Here is a 19,855-nt window from a genome sequence, read left to right on the forward strand (position 1 = left end):
CAGCCCCATTTGGGGTGTGGGTGAGGGGGAGTGAGATATAAAAATAATCGAAAACAGTGTCGAATCTACAGTTTTCTGGGTCACTGAGATTTATGGCGACAATCCAGATTTCATATCTCTTAGTGGTGGAGGGCGGGAGGGGGACAGTCTCATTGACAGTTGAAATCCTGTACATCGTATCTATAGTGCGACGGCTAAATACATATAGTTATCACTTATTAATTTTTGACAGGATCAAATACTTCCCAGTCGATTCGAGCTTCCATAAGGACGAAGTTTTACTCGAAAATTAAATAATCTAAAACTTGAAATCAAACACATATAAATAACTTTAAAACTACATAATAGATCATAACATATCAATCTGCAAGTCAAGAAAGAATTCTATAAAAATTCACATCACACGTAACTAACTGGTAATGCAAATCTTAAAGGTAAATATTCAGAAACTATCCGGGCAACGCCGGGTAAGCTACTACGACCAGCATAGTGAAAGAATTATTGCCGTCAAGATAGACACCAAACCAATGCCCACCACAATAGTGCAGGTCTATATGCCTACTAGTTCAGCGGATGATGAAGGAATCGAGAGAATATATGAGGAGATAGAAGATTTAATACAACATGTAAAAGGTGACGAGAATCTAATTGTGATGGGAGACTGGAATACAGTGGTAGGCCAAGGAAGAGAAGGTAGTACAGCAGAAGAATTTGGATTGGGACAAAGGAACGAAAGAGGAAGTCGGCTGATTGAATTCTGCACTGATCATTATTTAATCCTAGCCAATACTTGATTCAAACACCGCAAACGGCGGCTGTATACGTGGACGAGACCTGGAGACACTGGAAGGTATCAAATAGACTTCATTATGATTAGGCAGAGATTCAGAAACCAGGTGTTGGATTGCGAAACTTTCCCAGGAGCAGACGTGGACTCTGACCACAACTTGTTGGTCATGAAATGCCAAATGAAGTTGAAGAAATTGAAGAAAGGAAAGAATGCAAAAAGATGGAATCTAGACAAGTTGAAAGAAAAGAGTGTGAGGGATTGTTTCAAGGAACATGTTGCACAAGGACTAAATGAAAAGGCTGAAGGAAACACTACAGAGGAAGAGTGGAGAGTCATGAGAAATGAAGTCAGTATGGCTGCTGAAGAAATGTTAGGAAGGAAGAAAAGATCAACTAAGAATCAGTGGATAACCCAGGAGATACTAGACCTGATTGATGATCGACGAAAATACAAGAATGCTAGAAATGAAGAGGGCAGAAAAGAATAGAGGCGATTAAAGAATCAAGTGGATAGAAAGTGCAAGGTAGCTAAGGAAGACTGGCTGAAGGAGAAGTGCAAGGATGTCGAAGGCTGTATGGTCCTGGGAAAGGTAGATGCTGCATACAAGAAAATCAAGGAAACCGTTAGAGAAAGGAAATCTAGGTGTATGAATATTAAGAGCTCAGATGGAAAGCCACTTCTAGGGAAAGAAGACAAAGCAGAAAGATGGCAGGAACATATCCAACAGTTGTATCAAGGTGAAGATGTAGATAATTTGGTTCTGGAACAAGAAGAGGCTGTCGATGCTGATGAAATGGGAGACCCAATTTTGAGGTCAGAGTTTGACAGAGCTGTGAGCTACCCAAATAGGAACAAGGCACCTGGAATTGATGACATTCCCTCTGAATTACTGACTGCCTTAGGAGAAACCAGCATGGCAAGTTAATTCCATTTAATGTGTAAGATGTATGAGACAGGAGAAGTCCCATCCGATTTTCAGCAGAATGTTGTTATACCTATTCCCAAGAAAGCCGGTGCTGACAGGTGTGAAAACTACCGCACTATTAGTTTAGTATCTCATGCCTGCAAAATTTTAACACGTATTATTTACAGAAGAATGGAAAAACAAGTTGAAGCTGAGTTGGGGGATGATCAATTTGGCTTCAGAAGAAATGTAGGAACACGTGAAGCAATCCTGACTTTACGTCTGATCGTAGAGTATCGAAACAAGAAGGACACGCCCACGTACATGGCATTCGTAGATGTAGAAAAGACATTGGATAATGTTGATTGGACCAAGCTATTTAAGATTCTGAAGGTGATTGGGATTAGATACTGAGAACGAAGAATTATCTACAATCTGTATAAAAATCAGTCTGCAGTGATAAGAATCGAGGGCTTTGAAAATGAAGCAGCCATCCAAAAAGGAGTGAGGCAAGGCTGAAATTTGACCCCGTCCTTTTCAATGTTTACATAGAACAGGCAGTAACGGAAATCAAAGAGGAATTTGGGAAGGGAACCACAATCCAAGGAGAGGAAATCAAAACCTTGAGATTTACCGATGCTATTGTTATTTTATCTGAGACTGCAGAAGATCTCGAGAAGTTGCTGAATGGTATGGACAAAGTCTTGGGGAAGGAGTACAAGATGAAAATAAAAAAGTCCAAAACAAAAGTAATGGAGTGCAGTCAAACGAAGGCAGGTGACACAGGAAATATTAAATTAGGAAATGAAGTCCTAAAGGAAGTAGGTGAATATTGTTACTTGGGTAGAAAAATAACTAACGATGGCAGAAGTAAGAAGGACATAAATGCAGATTAGCACGAGAAAGGAAGAGCTTTCTTAAGAAAAGAAATTTGCTCACTTCAAACATTGATAAAGGAATTAGAAAGATGTTTTTGAAGATTTTCGTGTGGAGCGTGGAATTGTATGGAAGTGAAACATGGACGGTAACTAGCTCAGAAAGAAAGAGAATAGAAGCCTTTGATATGTGGTGTTATAGAAGAATGCTGAAGGTGAGATGGATAGATCGAATCACAAATGAAGAGATACTGAATCGAATTGGCGAGAGGAGATCGAATTGGCTAAATTTGACGAGAAGAAGAGATAGAATGATAGGACACATCTCAAGACACCCAGGACTTGTTCAGTTGGTTTTTGAAGGAAGTGTAGGTGGTAATAACGTTAAGGGTAGGCCAAGGTATGAATATGACAAGCAGATTAGAGCAGATGTAGGATACAGTAGTTACGTAGAAATGAAAAGTTTAGCACAGGATAGGGTGGCGTTGAGAGATGCATCAAACCGGTCTATGGACTGATGACTCAAACACACATATTATTTAAATGTGCTGCCTGAGCAAGTTAACCAATGTTGCAACTTTTTGAAGTTTAATAAGGTGAGTCTCCTCAAACCAGAGGAATCTCTGTAAAAAAAAAAAAAAGAAGGTACTGTTAAGTTGTCCAAAGTAAAAAAAATCAATATTCTTCACAGCTCGTCGGTCACTCACCTTACAAGTCACTGGTAACTGATTTTCAGTGCAATACTTCAGGTGGGGGAGAAGATTAAGCTATAGAAGCAGTTACTCTATTTCTATTTCCTTCTCGAATGTAATTTATAATAACATAACATTTGTTTCATGAATGTTCGGTTGAATAAACTAAAATCCTCTGTTCATTACAACTGCATAAGCTCATTAGATTCATAACACTCGCCAAAATTAAGTTTATTTTATACATAGACAGTCTTTTTTAAACACTAGTAAATAAGAAAAACGACAAAATTTTAGAAGGAAGAAATAAACTTAAAGAAGCCCGGTTACTTGGGTGTGTTATCTTTGCACATCGCACTTCTGCGTTGTTTTTGTTCGAAGAAGATTTTCCTTATTATTTAGCCCACATTAAAAATAGCGCTGAATCAATTTCACGCAAGTATGAAATACCGATTGAGATCATATGGTATCAAAATATTCTATCACAATTTACAGTATATGTCTTCGACACTGATCGATTACCACGTCAAATTCCACGATTTAAGAATGGCAATAGCCTATATCAATACTACTGTGCCCCTCATTTTCATTTGACGATACCACGGCGCATAGCTTACGAACAACCTATTCTACTTATCATTAAAACATAATAATAACAATGATTTATTAGTAAGCGTTTTATCCAATATTTCTCCTAGTTTGTTAAATTATTAAAAGGCAAATTATCAACGACCTTTTTTTTAAATGACCGTCTCGAGTGTAAATTACACAATAATGTACGAAATATACTAATATTTATGTTGCGTAACCGTTTGAGTAATACCGAGAATTAGTATTTTTACGGTATGTTAGTTTAGCATTATTTTCTAGCATGGAGAACAGTAAAATGCTTTACCAACGTAGTGCAAGAATGAACCATAATGGCGGGCAAGCATACCTAGTCTTTAGAGAGCCCTATCCCAGCCGGGTCGGGGATTTTAATCTTCATTGGTTAATTTCAGTGGCACGGGGGCTGGGTGTTTGTGCTGTCCCCAACATCCCTGCAACTCACACACCACACATAACATTATCCTCCATCACAATAACACGCAGTTACCTACACATGGCAGATGCTGCCCACCCTCATCGGAGGGTCTGCCTTACAAGGGCTGCACTCGGCTAGAAATAGCCACACGAAATTAAATTATTAGCCGAATAAATATTGTATTTGAGTGCTGAATTTTATTTCCAGTAACGTTCTCTGTCGTGATAAGGTAACGTCATATTTCAAGTAATATAAATACTTAGATTACATTTAAAGAGTAATGTTGCATGTGGATGCTAGGAAAATATTGGTAGTTGTAGCACGATTGTCATTTCGAAGTAAACTGTGTCAAAGAAGTGATAACTTTTTTGCTAGTTTTGTGTTAAGCATACTCAGAAAATTAATGATAGTAATAATAAATTAAAACGATAATTTGTCCCCGTAATAAAAATAATGGATCTTACGAAATTTCACAATAACAGATTTAGAGGATTTTCGCTGTGTAACAAGTGTATTTGATGATTCAGGTTAGATTTGAGGCCAGAATGTAAGCAGATATTTTTGGATTTTATATTCATCAGTACTGGACTGAGTTGTGTGGTTGCTGGACGGTGGGACAGTTATCTATGCGATTTGTGTTTTGTTCCACTGAGTGAAATGTATCCAGTGTGAAGCCACATGCGCCCCTTGTGGATTTAATCATGAGATAATGGTGTGCTGTCGACGTTGTGGTCCAGGGATAGTAACCAGAGTGAGTCTATGATATTTTATGTGCTACGTGCAGTGTAGGAGGATTTATTTGGAAATACATGATTGATTTCTTTTTTCTTTTTTTTTTACAATTCGCTTTACGTCGCACCGACACAGATAGATCATATGGGAGAGGAAAAGCCTGGGAATGGGAGGGAATCGGCCGTGGCTTAATTAAGGTACAGCCTTAGTACCTGGTGTGAAAATGGGAAACTACGGAAAACGATCTTCAGGGCTGCCGACAGTGGGGTTCGAACCCACTATCTCCCGGATGCAAGCTCACAGCTGCGCGCCCCTAACCGCACGGCCAACTCGCCCAGTACATGATATTATTCTATCAAAGTTAAAATATCGCCCTTCATTGAAATGCTTGATTGTAAGAAATTTTCATTTTTCTCTGGCGATTTTGCTGAAGATCAATTCAGTAAATTGATTGAAGTTTATGGAAAATATTTTGATTTTGTACGGCTTAAATCCGAATTGAGGGCAATGTTCACTTCTGAACACTTCTAAGATAAGACTATGGCTCAAATCTAGAAATTCCTATTGACCACTGATGTCCACAGCGGACTTCCCGAGCTTTATAAGTTGTGCACATTGATTACAACTATTCCCGCTACATCATCATCTGTAGAACGCTCTTTCTCGGCCCTAAAGCGAATAAAATCTCTCGTCCGCAATTCTCAAAGTCATTTCTATGCAATAGGAATGATGTGTATAGAAAAGGTTCTTCTTGTTGAGATGAAAACACGTGAGGACTTCTATAGTGACGTCACTAAGGAATTCTGCAAAACGAATCTAAGGGTCGATTTCACCTACATGTAATTAGGGTGAGTAGAAATGAAATTTACTTAATACATTGTGTTACTGCATGGTTACTAGTTGCATGCCTCGGTGGAGATTCCATGATACGCCACTGATTAATATGGTTATGTAGTACGGTCCATTATGTTGGTAGTATTGGATTGACACTGAAATATTTTCTTAAAATAGATTGCCATTTGTGGGTGTACCAAAGAGTATTGATTTGCTGCTTGTCTCTAAATCCTAAGAGTAACTAAGGATTTAGCAGTAGTAATAAAGTGTTAAGTTACGGGACCAGCATATATACGTGGAAAACTGACAATTGCGACACGAAATTTTATTTTAAAGTAGCTCACATCCTAACTGTAGTCACCTCCAGGGAAATCTCCCGTTTTAATAACTCACTTGACAATTTTTCTAGCTCAAGTTTTCTCTTCTTTAGAGTAATCCTTGTTCATTCCAGTGTTTAGCAGAAAATCCCCCTCTTATGATATTGTGGGAATTTATACGCGACAGTAGAGGCATCCTTGAAGTGCTTGGCAACCTTGGTGAGAACTTCCGTGGCATTTATTCACGTTCTCGTCCGACTATTAAGATAATAGCTCGTCGTGTTCCACCAGCACTGACATCGACCAGTTGTCCACACGTGTTCTTACCAGCAGGGTCTTCAGAGGTATGTTCCTAGTTACGGTATTTATGGTATGTTCGCGTACTTGGAGAGGGAGTGTTAGGCAAAATATGATGTCATGAAAATATGTTAATAATTTAGATATCCTAGAGTAGTATTTATAATATAAAGAAAGTATTGTTAATTTTACATGCCTAATAGTATTGTGTAGCAATAGGATAAATAATTAATAATAAGTAGAAACTAAACTGACCCTGTCGAAAGTCGAAATATGTTTTCTTAAATGTTGTAAAAATATAGCATAATTGTGATAAGTGAGGTAATTTTTCTGCAAATAATAATGCAGCGAGCTCGTAGTTGCATTCAAGGGTATCCTGTAAAACTCAAGTTCGCTCCTGGATGAAACTATATTTACACAGTCTGTTTTCAGACCGATTTTGCTGTACAGGATTGCAAGCAGGGTAGACTCAGCATATCTTATTTCTACGTCATAAATTAGCAAACATGAAAGTGGACTCAGCTTATCTTATTTCTACGTCAAAAATGAACAAACATGAAAGTGGTGAAAATGATTGCTGGTACAAACAGTCGGGAACAATGGCAGGAGGCTGCTCGGAATGAGGAGAAAAAGGCACAGTTGGAAATGAACTCGATGGATGGCTATACACAAATGAGGCTAACGGAGCAGGATAGGTTACCTAGGAGAATAATGGACTCGGGCATGGGGATTAAGAGAAGTAGAGGGAGACTAACGCAACGAAGGTTAGATTCAGTTTTTGGTGATTTAAAAATAAGAGATTGAGAACTAGACGAGGCAACAGAGATATAGGATTGTGGAAGCGCTTAGTTAATTCACAGATGATTGCAGACTGAACGCTGAATGGCATGAGAGTCTATAATAAAGTAAACTCGTGTCTTCAACCCGAGGTGGTGCAGCTCTTGTCAGGTACACCCCCAGCGGAGGTGAGTTGCATGTACAATTTTAACCACATATGATCCTTCCTGCCATTCATAAATTTCTGGCAGTACGGGAATTGAACCCGCGCCTCTCAAGACGGCAACTAATGGTGATGTCCGTGACGCTACGAAGGCGGACAGAGTCTATAATGAAGATGTATTTATGAAAAATAACGCATCTCGTATTTATTGCATTCAATTCTGTCTTTAAAGCATTTCTTTTTCTACTACTGTACATAGGGGGGGGGGGGGTAGTATGAACTTAGGTACTGTTTGTACTTTAAAATTATAGAAGGAACGCACTTGATCAATGCAACATGTAACTGGCCATGAGTAAATACTGGCTGGTATTGATAGAAACCAATAAGATGTTAAGTTTGTCGTCGCACTTTCTAATCAACGTACAAAGAAAGGAAGAGGAAGAGAAAATTGTGATCTTTTGAAAGGAAACGTAAGTTATATGTCTAATAGTGTTAGTTCGATTCTTTGAACCAGAGTTTCTTTTCACCAGTAATGATTTTCTGGTCCAGACAGTTGTCGCACACATTTCGTACAATTAATCGTGTTCCGCTTAAAAGACTTAAGGAACATTTACATGTCTTTATAAAATTACAAAGCACCTGTTTTTGATAATAATATTACTATTGGTTTTACCTCCCAGTAACTACTCTTGCGGTATTTGGAGACGCCGAGGTGCCGAAATATTATTCCGTGGGAGTTCTTTTATTTGTCACTAAATTTACCGTTACGGGACTGACGTACAGTACTTGAGCACCTTCAAATACTTGGACTCAGAACGCCAGCACCTTAACCGTCTGAGCCACTCAGCCTGTCGTACTAGGTTTTAATGCGCTGTTATGTGACATCAAACTGTTTATTTCGAAACTGTTGGAAAATTCTGTTTGAAATTGATGGAGTTTTTCTTTTTGCGTAATTAAACTGTGTACACTAATGTATGCCCTTGGTGTTCCCGGTATAAGATATTGATTTCATCGCATTTTGCATTTTTGTGGCAAGAATCACAAATTTAGGAAGAAATCGATACATCACGAGAAGATTTAAATTATCTTCTATACATTTTTCTAACGGTATGTTCCTGCTTCATTATCCTGGATATATGAAACTGGAGTTTTCTGGAGATCCTTAGTTTACGTGACAGCGATGTCTGGTACAAATTTAAAATAAGACATTGGATCATTATAAATCAATTGGGTTTTAAACAATGTAAAACCTTCATTTCTGACCAAACTGAGAAAACAACCTAATACATTCCTTTTTAATTATTAATTGATGTTTAACGTGAGAATCATGACCGACCATCCAATGTACGTAAAGAGTGTCTGTGTAACTGTGGTGTCGGCACGGATATGTGTTTGAAGTTTTTTTTAAATTTATTTGGCTTTAGATCAGTTACAGACCAAACAGCCACCTGGATATTACAGTACGCTGGTTTGGACTTTACAATCCATTACAAATAATTGTCACAGTGTGAAATATATACATATAAAAGACATAGACGTTGCACATCATTACATTGAAATCACATAATTTCACAAAAAATCAATCAAATTTGTAGACAAGTTGTTGTTAAATAGTTCCCAATAATAGTATACACTTTTCTGTTTTTGGTCGCCAGTAGTGTATTTACACAGGTTGGTAACTGTTGCTTAGCGTGAAGCAGAGCTGTAAGAAACACATTTTGTTGTTGGTGGTAATGAGCACATGCAAAAAAGAGATGGTTTAGGTCCTGAATCGACTGACCATCACAGGAACAGTATGGTGTGTCCACTACGTTGATGCGATAAAGGTGACTTCTAAAACTTCCGTGGTTGAAGCGCATTCGGGTGATAGTCGAGATGAATCGTCGTTGAGTGTTCCATTGTGCAAACCATGGACGTCGCGGGGGATTCTGTTCAATCGTTGAGTAAAATTTACCTTTGTGGCTCTTTGTTTCTTCCCACTTCTGTGACCACTGACTATAGGCTCGTTGGAACATAATCACTGTATAATCCATGAAGTTGCTGGGAGTATTCAGGACCTGTCCACTGACACATGCTTTCTTCGCTAAGTCATCTACATATTCATTATGTGGTATCCTGATGTGGGCTGGGACCCATACGAAGTTTACCCTTGAACCGCGTCTTTGGAGTTCATATGCTTTTTGAATAATACTGATATGGTAGGTATTGGGTTTCTGGAGGATAAGCGGTGTAGATAGTGTGGAAAGGACGCTCAATGAATCTGTAAGGATAGTGATACTCTTACGGTAGAATCGTCTGGCATATTTGAGCGCTTCTATAATGGCAATAGCTTCTGCTGCATAGATAGAAATATGTTCTGGCAAACGAAAACCTTGAGCTTCATGTTGATCAGGACAATAGAATGCACATCCTACGCCACTTATTGGTATTTTTGAGCCATCAGTATAAATTTTAACAGACGAAGGATACCGGAGAGTCAAATCCTCTTGACATAACTGCGCCAATCTGTGATCCTTTTGTAGATATGTTAGTGATCTGTCCACTTCCATAGGGCATATGCAGTGTTCAAATGGAATATCATATACGTCTGCCACACTCTTCTGACAGTTTTGGGTCAGTAGTGAATCTATATATGTGACACTTTGCAGCAGGAGATATCTTTGATTCAAAGAAAGCCGGTCTTGATCGTCTGCTAAATGTTGTAATCTGCGAAGAGATATTAGAACTGTTGAATTTTTAGTGTGAGTTTGCTTTAGTATGAACTTATCTGAAAGAAACTGTGCACGGATAGTCAAGGGCATCTCTGCGGCTTCCAAGAGTAGAGCATTAGTTGGTGTGGTTTTCATAGCTCCAAGGCAAATGCGAATGCACTGAAATTGAATACTATCTACTTTATTTAGTAGGCGTTTATTGCCACTGTAATAAAACATGCTTCCATATTCCATCTTCGATCGGATCAGCGTACGATATAGCACTAAGAGTACAGATGGGTGTGCTCCCCACCAAGTTCGAGTTAATGTGCGTAGGATATTGATCCCTTGTTCCAATTTTGGAATAATATGTTGCATATGAGCAGTCCACGTGAGACGGGAATCATACACAAGTCCGAGGAATTTGGTTTGTGGTTGAACTAAGATGCTATGTGATCCCAGGATGAAGTTGTAAATTGGTGGTTCAATTCTTCTTTTTGTGAATATTACTGCCGAGGATTTACTTGCAGAGAGGTCTAACCCATGTTGATGTAACCACTGATTTACATGCTGCATAGCATCTGCAAGACGACACTTGGCAGCAGGTACTGTCGTCGCTGAGGTAAACATACATACGTCATCAGCATACTGAAGAAGGCTAACTCTAGGAGGCAGAATATTTTCCAAATCTCGGGTATAAATGGTATACAGTAGGGGACTAAGTACTGCACCTTGAGGTAGTCCTTGGGTCGATCGTCGTGGTCCGAGAAGTCTATGGTTATAACGAAAATAAAGCCATCTAACATGTATAAATTGATATATACGAGACACAAAAGTTGGAGGCAATCCAAGAGCAATCAGTTTGTCCATCAGTATTGGTATTCGTACATTGTCATACGCAGCGGATATGTCCAAAAAGAGTGCACAAAGGTAGTGTTTATTTAGAAGAGCTGTATGAATCGCTGCGGTTAATATGGCGTGGTTATCATACGTGCCACGACCCTTGCGGAATCCATTTTGTGTAGAAGGTAGCAGAGATTGTGATTCTAGCCACCAATCCAAGCGATTTTTAATCATTCTTTCCACCGTTTTACCAATGCAGGAAGAAAGAACAATAGCTCGATATCCTGCTGGATCTCCTGGCTCTTTTCCTGGCTTGAGGATGGGAACTACAATTTGTGTCTTCCATGACTCAGGTATGCATTTTTGAAACCAAAGTTCATTGACAATTCGGAGGAAAAGCTGCAATGTTTCGTCAGGAAGGTGTTGTAACATGGGGTATCGGATTTCATCGATGCCCGGTGCTGTATTGGTGGAGTTCTTAATGGCCACACGGAGCTCGTTGATTGTAAATGGCGAACAGAGAAAGTGTTCGGAGTGCTCTTCATTAAATGTACACGGTGGAAAACTAGGTTATGGTGGCGTAATTCTATCAGCAAAATCCTCTAACCAAGAGGTATCAGGTGACGAATCCTGAGTACTATAATTTCTGTTGCGCAAATGGCGTATGCGATGCCAGATATCTGCTATTGGAGTTTCCTTATTCAATGTGGAGCAGTATTTTTGCCAACTCTGTTTCTTGGTTTGCTTGAGAAATCGCTTGGTTCGAGCAGAAATCTTCTGATATTGTAGGTATGTTTCTTGGGTAGGGTGTGTTCGGAATTCCCGGAGAGCCGTCCGCCGGAGAGCAATGGCACGGGAACAATCAGCGTTCCACCATACTGTTGGAGTGTTTTTCTGACCAGGAGGTTTTCTCAGGGGGATAGATATATGAGCAGCACGTTCCATCATCTCGACAAAGGTATTATAATTGTCCATGGCGGATGTTTGGGTCCGGAAACAGCGTGTTTCCTCAAGTATTTTAGCCGTAAAAAGCGTCCAGTCTGCACCATGCACATTCCACTTGCTTGATGGATATGGTGAGGGGTTACTTGCAGGAGAAATATCAATGTTTATAAGTATTGGATAGTGATTTGAACCAAGCGGGTCTTTAAGTGCATTCCAGTGGGTGATTGTGGCAATGGCGGGAGAGCACATTGTTATATCAACTGCCGATGGACGGTGATATAAGGACGGAACTAGTGTTGGTGAGCCGTCATTCAATATAGATAGATTGAAAGTGTCGACTGTCTCTAAAATATTGCAACCCTGTCGGTCGGTGAAGGCACACCCCCAGGTAGTACTGTGTGCGTTGAGGTCTGCGCATATAAGGTACGGTGGTGCCAAAGCAGATAAAATTTGATTCCAAACTGCCGGTGTTATAATTCTGCCTGGTTTACAATATATTGAAAGACATGTGAACTCAAGCGCAGGTAAATGGATACGTGCTGCAACGAGTTGTATACCAGGATCTACCCCCACTGTGACAGGCAGTACCTTAAAAGGAACTGCATTATGTATGAAAAGTGCTGTACCTCCTTTGCCATCGAACCGATCGTCTCGTAGAATATTATAATTTCGAAATCTTATAAGTTTTGATGCGTTGAACCACGTCTCGGAAATCGCTGCCACCTTGATATCTCTGCAACCAAGTTCGTGCTCTAAACTTTCCTTATTAGCAATGGCAGATCTAGCATTCCACTGCAGGACCTTAAAACCCATTGAATTTATTTATTAAACTAGATATTAAATCCCGAATGACAAGGGGATTTTCTATGGGTGTTGTCTGAGACGAGGTGATTACATGCATGATAAGTTTGGCTAATTCTTCTATAATGAAGTTATTTCGATTGATGGAATGATCAGGTATGTTATGTGGACGAGGAGGATATGGGTTTTGTCTAATAGGTGTAATTGGTAATTGTTGAGGAGCAAACACTCGTTGGTGTGGGGGAGGGTAAGCTGGGGAGGGAGGAGGAGCTTCTTGGCGGCGAGTAGGACGTTGAGTGGAGAGGGAGGGAAGTTGTCGTTGCATAGGCGCGGCATGATGCGGTGAGAGTAGCCCTTGTTCCTGTTGACCTTGATATTGTGGATGGGATAACTGTTGTGATGATTGCATTGATGGCAATGCTGTATGATACTGAGTGTTTATTATAGATGAATTTTGTAGTGGTTGTATTGGTAGAGGAGGAAATTCTTCGCGGCTACTGTATTGTGGTACAGTAGCAACCACCTGAGCGTATCCCTGACTTTGCTGCTCTGTTGATGTATGCATAGGAAGTGTGTTATAAGCAGTTGCCCTTTTCATGTCCCGCTGTCTGACGTACACCGGACAGTTCTTATCTGAAGCAAAATGTTGACCTTGACAGAGTGCACACCGAACTTCCGTGGTATTGTCACATTTTTCTGTTAAGTGTGGACCCGCACATCTATTACAGCGCGCTACTCTTGACTTACATTGTACTTGCCTGTGGCCCAGGCGTAAACATATTTCACACTGCACTACCGGAGCAACATACGGTTCCACAGCACTGCGAGTTCCCAATATAGCTATATGAGTGGGGAGGGACTGCGATCGAAAAGTTACGAGACACACTGGGATTGCTATAACTTGATCTGGGTTCGTAGGTGATCTTTTGGTATATCTCTTAATACGCACAACTGGATATGGAGAGTCAATTTCTTCTAAAATTTCCTGCTCGCTTAACGTGGTGTTGACATTTCTGATTATACCCTGTTTATGGATAAGAAAGTTGGGAATGTAAGCTTCTAAATTCCTTTGTTTAAAAACATCACATTGTACAATTTAATTATCAGATCCTGCCGTGCGAGCTACAATTTTTAAACGATTTTTTCCAATAGGGCGTATGTCAACCACTTCCTTTTTAAAGGCATTGTTATGTTGAAAAAGCAGTTTACCTATCGACATAGGGTGTAGATGACCAACTTTACTGTCCAAACTTTCTACGAAAATACAGTACGGGCCTATGTCTGTGCGACTATATCTATTGTCTTTACTTTGATAGGTAGGCGCTGTCTTAGCAGAACTAAGCTTATTTGAACTTGAGTTAGTATTTACTGGCACGTCTTGAACGGAGGATTTACTAGATGTTGAAGTACTGGCGTCTGACATATCCATGTCTATCAACTTTTCGACTTCGTTTATGGTTCCATTTGACTGTCCTACCATTTGTCCGCAAAACCGTTTAGCTGGTTGATTAGGTACATCTACACTATTATCTAGTAGGTCATTACCGTGATGAGGAGTACATAGATTATTACCTGCAGGTGTGATGCTCTCTTGTAGTGAGGGGATATGAGGGGCCGTGTTCTGAGCGGCGTTATGTTGCTGGTGCTGGTCCTGCTGCTGCTGTTGATGTTGGTGTGGCTGATGAGAATAGCTTGCTAACTGTTGATGATCATAACTGGCAGGTGCTGGTTGAAATTGTGATGTTCCGTTCAATAGAGTAGGCCTATGGTTCACTGAGTCTAATTGAGGTAGCGAGTCGTGCATATAACAAGTCTCTAATGCCAACTTAATGGACTGCCCCGTATCTAGGGGGTCAACCATTGTATAGTATTAACTAACTGATACTAAACTTGTCCACAATTCAATGTATTAAACGGTAAACTATGATGAGTTCACTAATGAAATGTTTATGTCTGAAGATGGTTTCACTGCCGCACTGACAAGTCTCACTAGCTATAGCGGAGTCGAGCTATGTTACAACCTGCCTGTCCGGCTGCTCGCCACGAACTGGTGTTTGAAGTTAATCGGAGCTGTACTGCGGAGTCCGACATTCCGAAAAATGAAGGTATTGGCAAGATAAAGGCAAGGGCCACGCAGGGCATGAAAATGAAAGACCCCCTAGGTCGCGGAAGCCTAATACCGTCGGGGTCGGAAAAGAACAAGATAGACCAAGGCAGGTTGGATAGGCTAGATGAAAGCCAGAAGCCTGACATAACTAAGTGGAAGCAATGCCACAACTCAACTATTCTTGTTTTTTTTTTGTTTTTTTTTTTGCGTCGCACCGACACAGATAGGTCTCATGGCGACGATGGGATAGGACAGGCTTAGGAATGGGAAGGAAGCGGCCGTGGCCTTAATTAAGGTACAGCCCCAGCATTTGCCCGGTGTGAAAATTGGAAACCACAGAAAACCATTTTCAGGGCTGTCAACAGTGGGGTTCCGAACTCACTATCTGCCGGATGCACACTCACAGCCGCGCGCCTCTAAGTGCACTGCAAGGTCGTCCGGTGATATACACTTCTAGATATAACATTCTATTATTAACCTAGCTATTGCGCCTGTCGTTAACTGCAGCAATACTGCCTAGTGGTCATGGATATAACTAGAAAATATAGGCGATGTGGTTATTGTTTAAAGAGGAATTAAAATCGGGCAACCATACTCTCTTAAGCCGGGCTGAGTGGCTCAGACGGCTGAGGCACTGGCCTTCTGACCCCAACTTGGCAGGTTAGATCCTGGCTCAGTCCGGTGGTATTTGAAGGTGCTCAAATACGTCAGACAGAGCAAATGCAACACCAAGAAGGAGTGGTTAGAACTTTATGCCAATTGCAGGGTAGACTGACGTCACTGAGGTATGCTCATGATGTGAAATGCGCCGCTGTGCTGCGCACGTAGCGAACGATAAATGGGACACGGCGTTGGCGAATGGCCCACTTCGTACCGTGATTTCTCAGTCGACAGTCATTGTAGAACGTGTTGTCGTGTGCCACAGGACACGTGTATAGCTAAGAATGCCAGGCCGCCGTCAACGGAGGCATTTCCAGCAGACAGACGACTTTACGAGGGGTATGGTGATCGGGCTGAGAAGGGCAGGTTGGTCGCTTCGTCAAATCGCAGCCGATACCCATAGGGATGTGTCCACGGTGCAGCGCCTGTGGCGAAGATGGTTGGCGCAGGGACATGTGGCACGTGCGAGGGGTCCAGGCGCAGCCCGAGTGACAGTGACGTCAGCACGCGAGGATCGGCGCATCCGCCGCCAAGCGGTGGCAGCCCCGCACGCCACGTCAACCGCCATTCTTCAGCATGTGCAAGACACCCCGGCTGTTCCAATATCGACCAGAACAATTTCCCGTCGATTGGTTGAAGGAGGCCTGCATTCCCGGCGTCCGCTCAGAAGACTACCATTGACTCCACAGCATAGACGTGCACGCCTGGCATGGTGCCGGACTAGAGCGACTTGGATGAGGGAATGGCGGAACGTCGTGTTCTCCGATGAGTCACGCTTCTGTTCTGTCAGTGATAGTCACCGCAGACGAGTGTGGCGTCGGCGTGGAGAAAGGTCAAATCCGGCAGTAACTGTGGAGCGCCCTACCGCTAGACAACGCGGCATCATGGTTTGGGGCGCTATTGCGTATGATTCCACGTCACCTCTAGTGCGTATTCAAGGCACGTTAAATGCCCACCGCTACGTGCAGCATGTGCTGCGGCCGGTGGCATTCCCGTACCTTCAGGGGCTGCCCAATGTTCTGTTTCAGCAGGATAATGCCCGCCCACACACTGCTCGCATCTCCCAACAGGCTCTACGAGGTGTACAGATGCTTCCGTGGCCAGCGTACTCTTCGGATCTCTCACCAATCGAACACGTGTGGGATCTCATTGGACGCCGTTTGCAAACTCTGCCCCAGCCTCGTACGGACGACCAACTGTGGCAAATGGTTGACAGAGAATGGAGAACCATCCCTCAGGACACCATCCGCACTCTTATTGACTCTGTACCTCGACGTGTTTCTGCGTGCATCGCCGCTCGCGGTGGTCCTACATCCTACTGAGTCGATGCCGTGCGCATTGTGTAACCTGCATATCGGTTTGAAATAAACATCAATTATTCGTCCGTGCCGTCTCTGTTTTTTCCCCAACTTTCATCCCTTTCGAACCACTCCTTCTTGGTGTTGCATTTGCTCTGTCAGTCAGTGTATTTAGGAAACAGGCTGTATTGAGACAGGCTGTAGTGTTTTCCGCTACCAATCCGAAATTTGAGACGACTACTGTGTGAAGCACCGTAGATTTCTAGTAAGATCCCAAGTGAAAACGACTCTAGAAAAAGGTTAAAAATCTTGGTAGTAAACGTCCAGTGATTTGTTACTTAAAGCCCGTAGGAATATTAAGATAATGTGACCTCAAGGATAAAAGAGCATTTAGGTCACATGGTTGGTGTTGTATTGAATTTCGTTCACTGGGTATGTCATTGATATAAATATTTGGAATTGACGATAGGCGATTTGAGAGTTTCTAACGCGGTAGTGATGATTATTATTTTGAAGGCATCCACTATGGTAGACGTGTGTTGGGAATTATCATTTGTTTCCCTAAAACTTCAGTGCACAGGCTGAGATTGTGTTTGAGGTGGAGAATTGCTCGTCACGTATATTTATTTTCGAGTTCACGTATTGTAACGATATAGAGACTTACTGTATTTTTCGACTTGCATTCGTTTAATAGTAAGAGACGTTGTTCCGTTGTGTGTTATTAGTCTGACCAGGTTTAGTATTGAAATGTCAGAGTTTGTTTGAAATTGCTAGTTCGCCTGATACGTTAAGGGATGCGTAGTGCGACCCATTTTTGACGCCCGACGATAGATTTAGGACGTCACATGTTATCCTTGGAGTTACTGATGATGAGACGTCCTAGATCACGCCCGACGATAGAATTAGGAAGGTATCATGTACATAGAGATTAGTGTTAGGATGTACAGATTTTTAAGTGAGCCCGACGATAGGTCTGGGATGTCAGCTGTACACACTCAAGTCTCAGATTAGATGTTTCTTTTGTTTTTGCGAAGTGGCCTGGACGAAGATAGCACCTACAGTAAAATATAAATTACGAAGAGGGTCAGATCGGTTATGATGAGGCCAACAAATGCGTAGCTCGAACAGCTGTTGGTGTTCCTTAAGATACCGGGGCCGCTATCGGCGATTGAGGGTTGCCCAAATGTTGGATATCGACCTGATGGAGATTAAATATTTTTACTGTAATTCTCCGTGCGTGTTGAGCTTTATTGACTTCGATATGTTAATTTATTTTACGGACTTAATTGTTTTGTCGTTCTGACGTCCGTTTCGTTTTGATAGTGTGCATATTGACACTCAGTGTATTAGTGTGAGACTTGAGTTGCGAATGCGGTTTCGATTCGTCAGCCAGTAACACTCTTTTATTTTCAATCTTTGTCGTACTTTCATTTTATTCGTAGTTGAATTTAATTAAGTAATCACTTTATAAGTAGTGTGTTGGGACAGACAATAAATAGATAGATCTGTAATGGTAGTCATTGTTTTTCAAGGGAAGGAATTCCTCAAAGTTGTAATATTTTTCGATGTGGACTGGTAATTTTATTAAGCGTGACAAAACCATTTCTAACCTGAAAATCGGTTCGATAATAATACTTTTCAAGTGACTTTCCCCTTTTTAATTAACTTCAGTGTTTGGCATTTCTTCTAAATGCAGGATGAATAAGTGTTCCTGCATTTCGCAGTTTTGTTCCTTTAGAACGACATAACGTAAGATCCTCACGGATCATGTTGTTGTTGGTTCCTTCCGAACAGCTGTTTTTGGTGATGCACATTTAGCATCGGGATTACCTTATTACTTAAGGGTGTCATGAATGACAAATACATGGTGGAATTTTATTTCAATTGTGAATGATGCTGTTAACTCGTAGTGAACACCATGCTTTCCCATAATATTTTGCAACCTATCTAAAGCAACTGATAGTCAATTTGGTTCGATTAAGGGTCCATTCGGCGGGTGTTCCGTATCCGTAGAGGGTATTCGACTGGTGGATAACCTTAATTGAGAGAAAATCAGGCGTTCTATTTGTTGAAAGTCAGATTTTCCACGGATCGTGTGGATTAACTCTCAGTTCTCGTTTGGAATAATAGGTGCCTGGTTTTCAGGTCTTCCCTTTTTCAGTTTTTCAGTTTCGCTGTCCACTAAGGTACTAACTTCTCCGAAGCAACTCTTCGATATTGTAAGAAATAAATCAACGCTATGCAATGTGACTGTGTTTGAAACATTCGATAATAAATAATTCATTTTTTTATTTCAAGAATGTATATTAAATTAATAATGTTGTCGTGCTATTTCGATTTAATAACAGTTAGTAAGCACATTTTGCTCCTCATTTCAAGTAGTTAGGCTCTCTTCTGAACCCCATCGTTTGGTTAAGATCGTGACCGGATTTATTCCCGCAACGACCCATGATTTAAGAGTTCTAGATTGTTCTACTGTAGCAGCCGTGGCCGACAAACGATGGAATGGTAAGTTCAAGGGTTCAGTATGACACTCCTCATTTTACCGTAAGTCTGTGTTAAATTCTTAGGACAAATACTTTTCTTGTTTATTCAACGTTTCGTTTCTTTTTTTTTTGCTATTGGCTTTACGTCGCACGGACACAGATATGCCTTTTGGCGACGATGGGACAGGAAAGGGCTGGGAGTGGGAAGGAAGCGGCCGTGGCCTTAATTAAGGTACAGCCCCAGCATTTGCCTGGTGTGAAAATGGAAAACCACAGAAAACCATCTTCAGGGCTGCCGACAGTGGGGTTCGAACCCACGATTTCCCGAATACTGGATACTGGCCGCACTTAAGCCACTGCAGCTATCGAACTCGGTTCAACGTTTCGTAGGATTGGCGGAAAGGATAAGATTAGTTTCGTATATCAATTGCAATTATATGGTATAATTCATCCAAAACAATAACATTAATTGATTATCCTTGCATTATGTACGAACTTAACTTCCAACTTGAATTAAATATGTCATAAACAACCGACTAAACTTTCAACTGAATCAAAATTTCAATGCATGACCTTATATAACTTAACTATGGGTGTAGGAAATGCCTTGGTTAAATGTATTG

The 19,855-nt window shown here is 41.1% G+C and overlaps 1 protein-coding gene across 1 annotated transcript in view; it reads left to right on the forward strand.

The window, feature by feature from the left end:
* The first annotated feature begins 6,452 nt into the window (after positions 1-6,452).
* LOC136864449 (organic cation transporter protein) overlaps positions 6,453-19,855 on the forward strand; it is a 184,854-nt gene continuing 171,451 nt past the window's right edge. The window contains exon 1 of the mRNA XM_068225989.1: positions 6,453-6,509. The gene's annotated coding sequence lies outside the window, so the exon portion shown is untranslated. The remainder of the gene's footprint in view (positions 6,510-19,855) is intronic.

This window comes from Anabrus simplex, chromosome 1 (genome assembly GCF_040414725.1).
Source record: "Anabrus simplex isolate iqAnaSimp1 chromosome 1, ASM4041472v1, whole genome shotgun sequence".
In the NCBI taxonomy this organism is placed as follows: domain Eukaryota; kingdom Metazoa; phylum Arthropoda; class Insecta; order Orthoptera; family Tettigoniidae; genus Anabrus; species Anabrus simplex.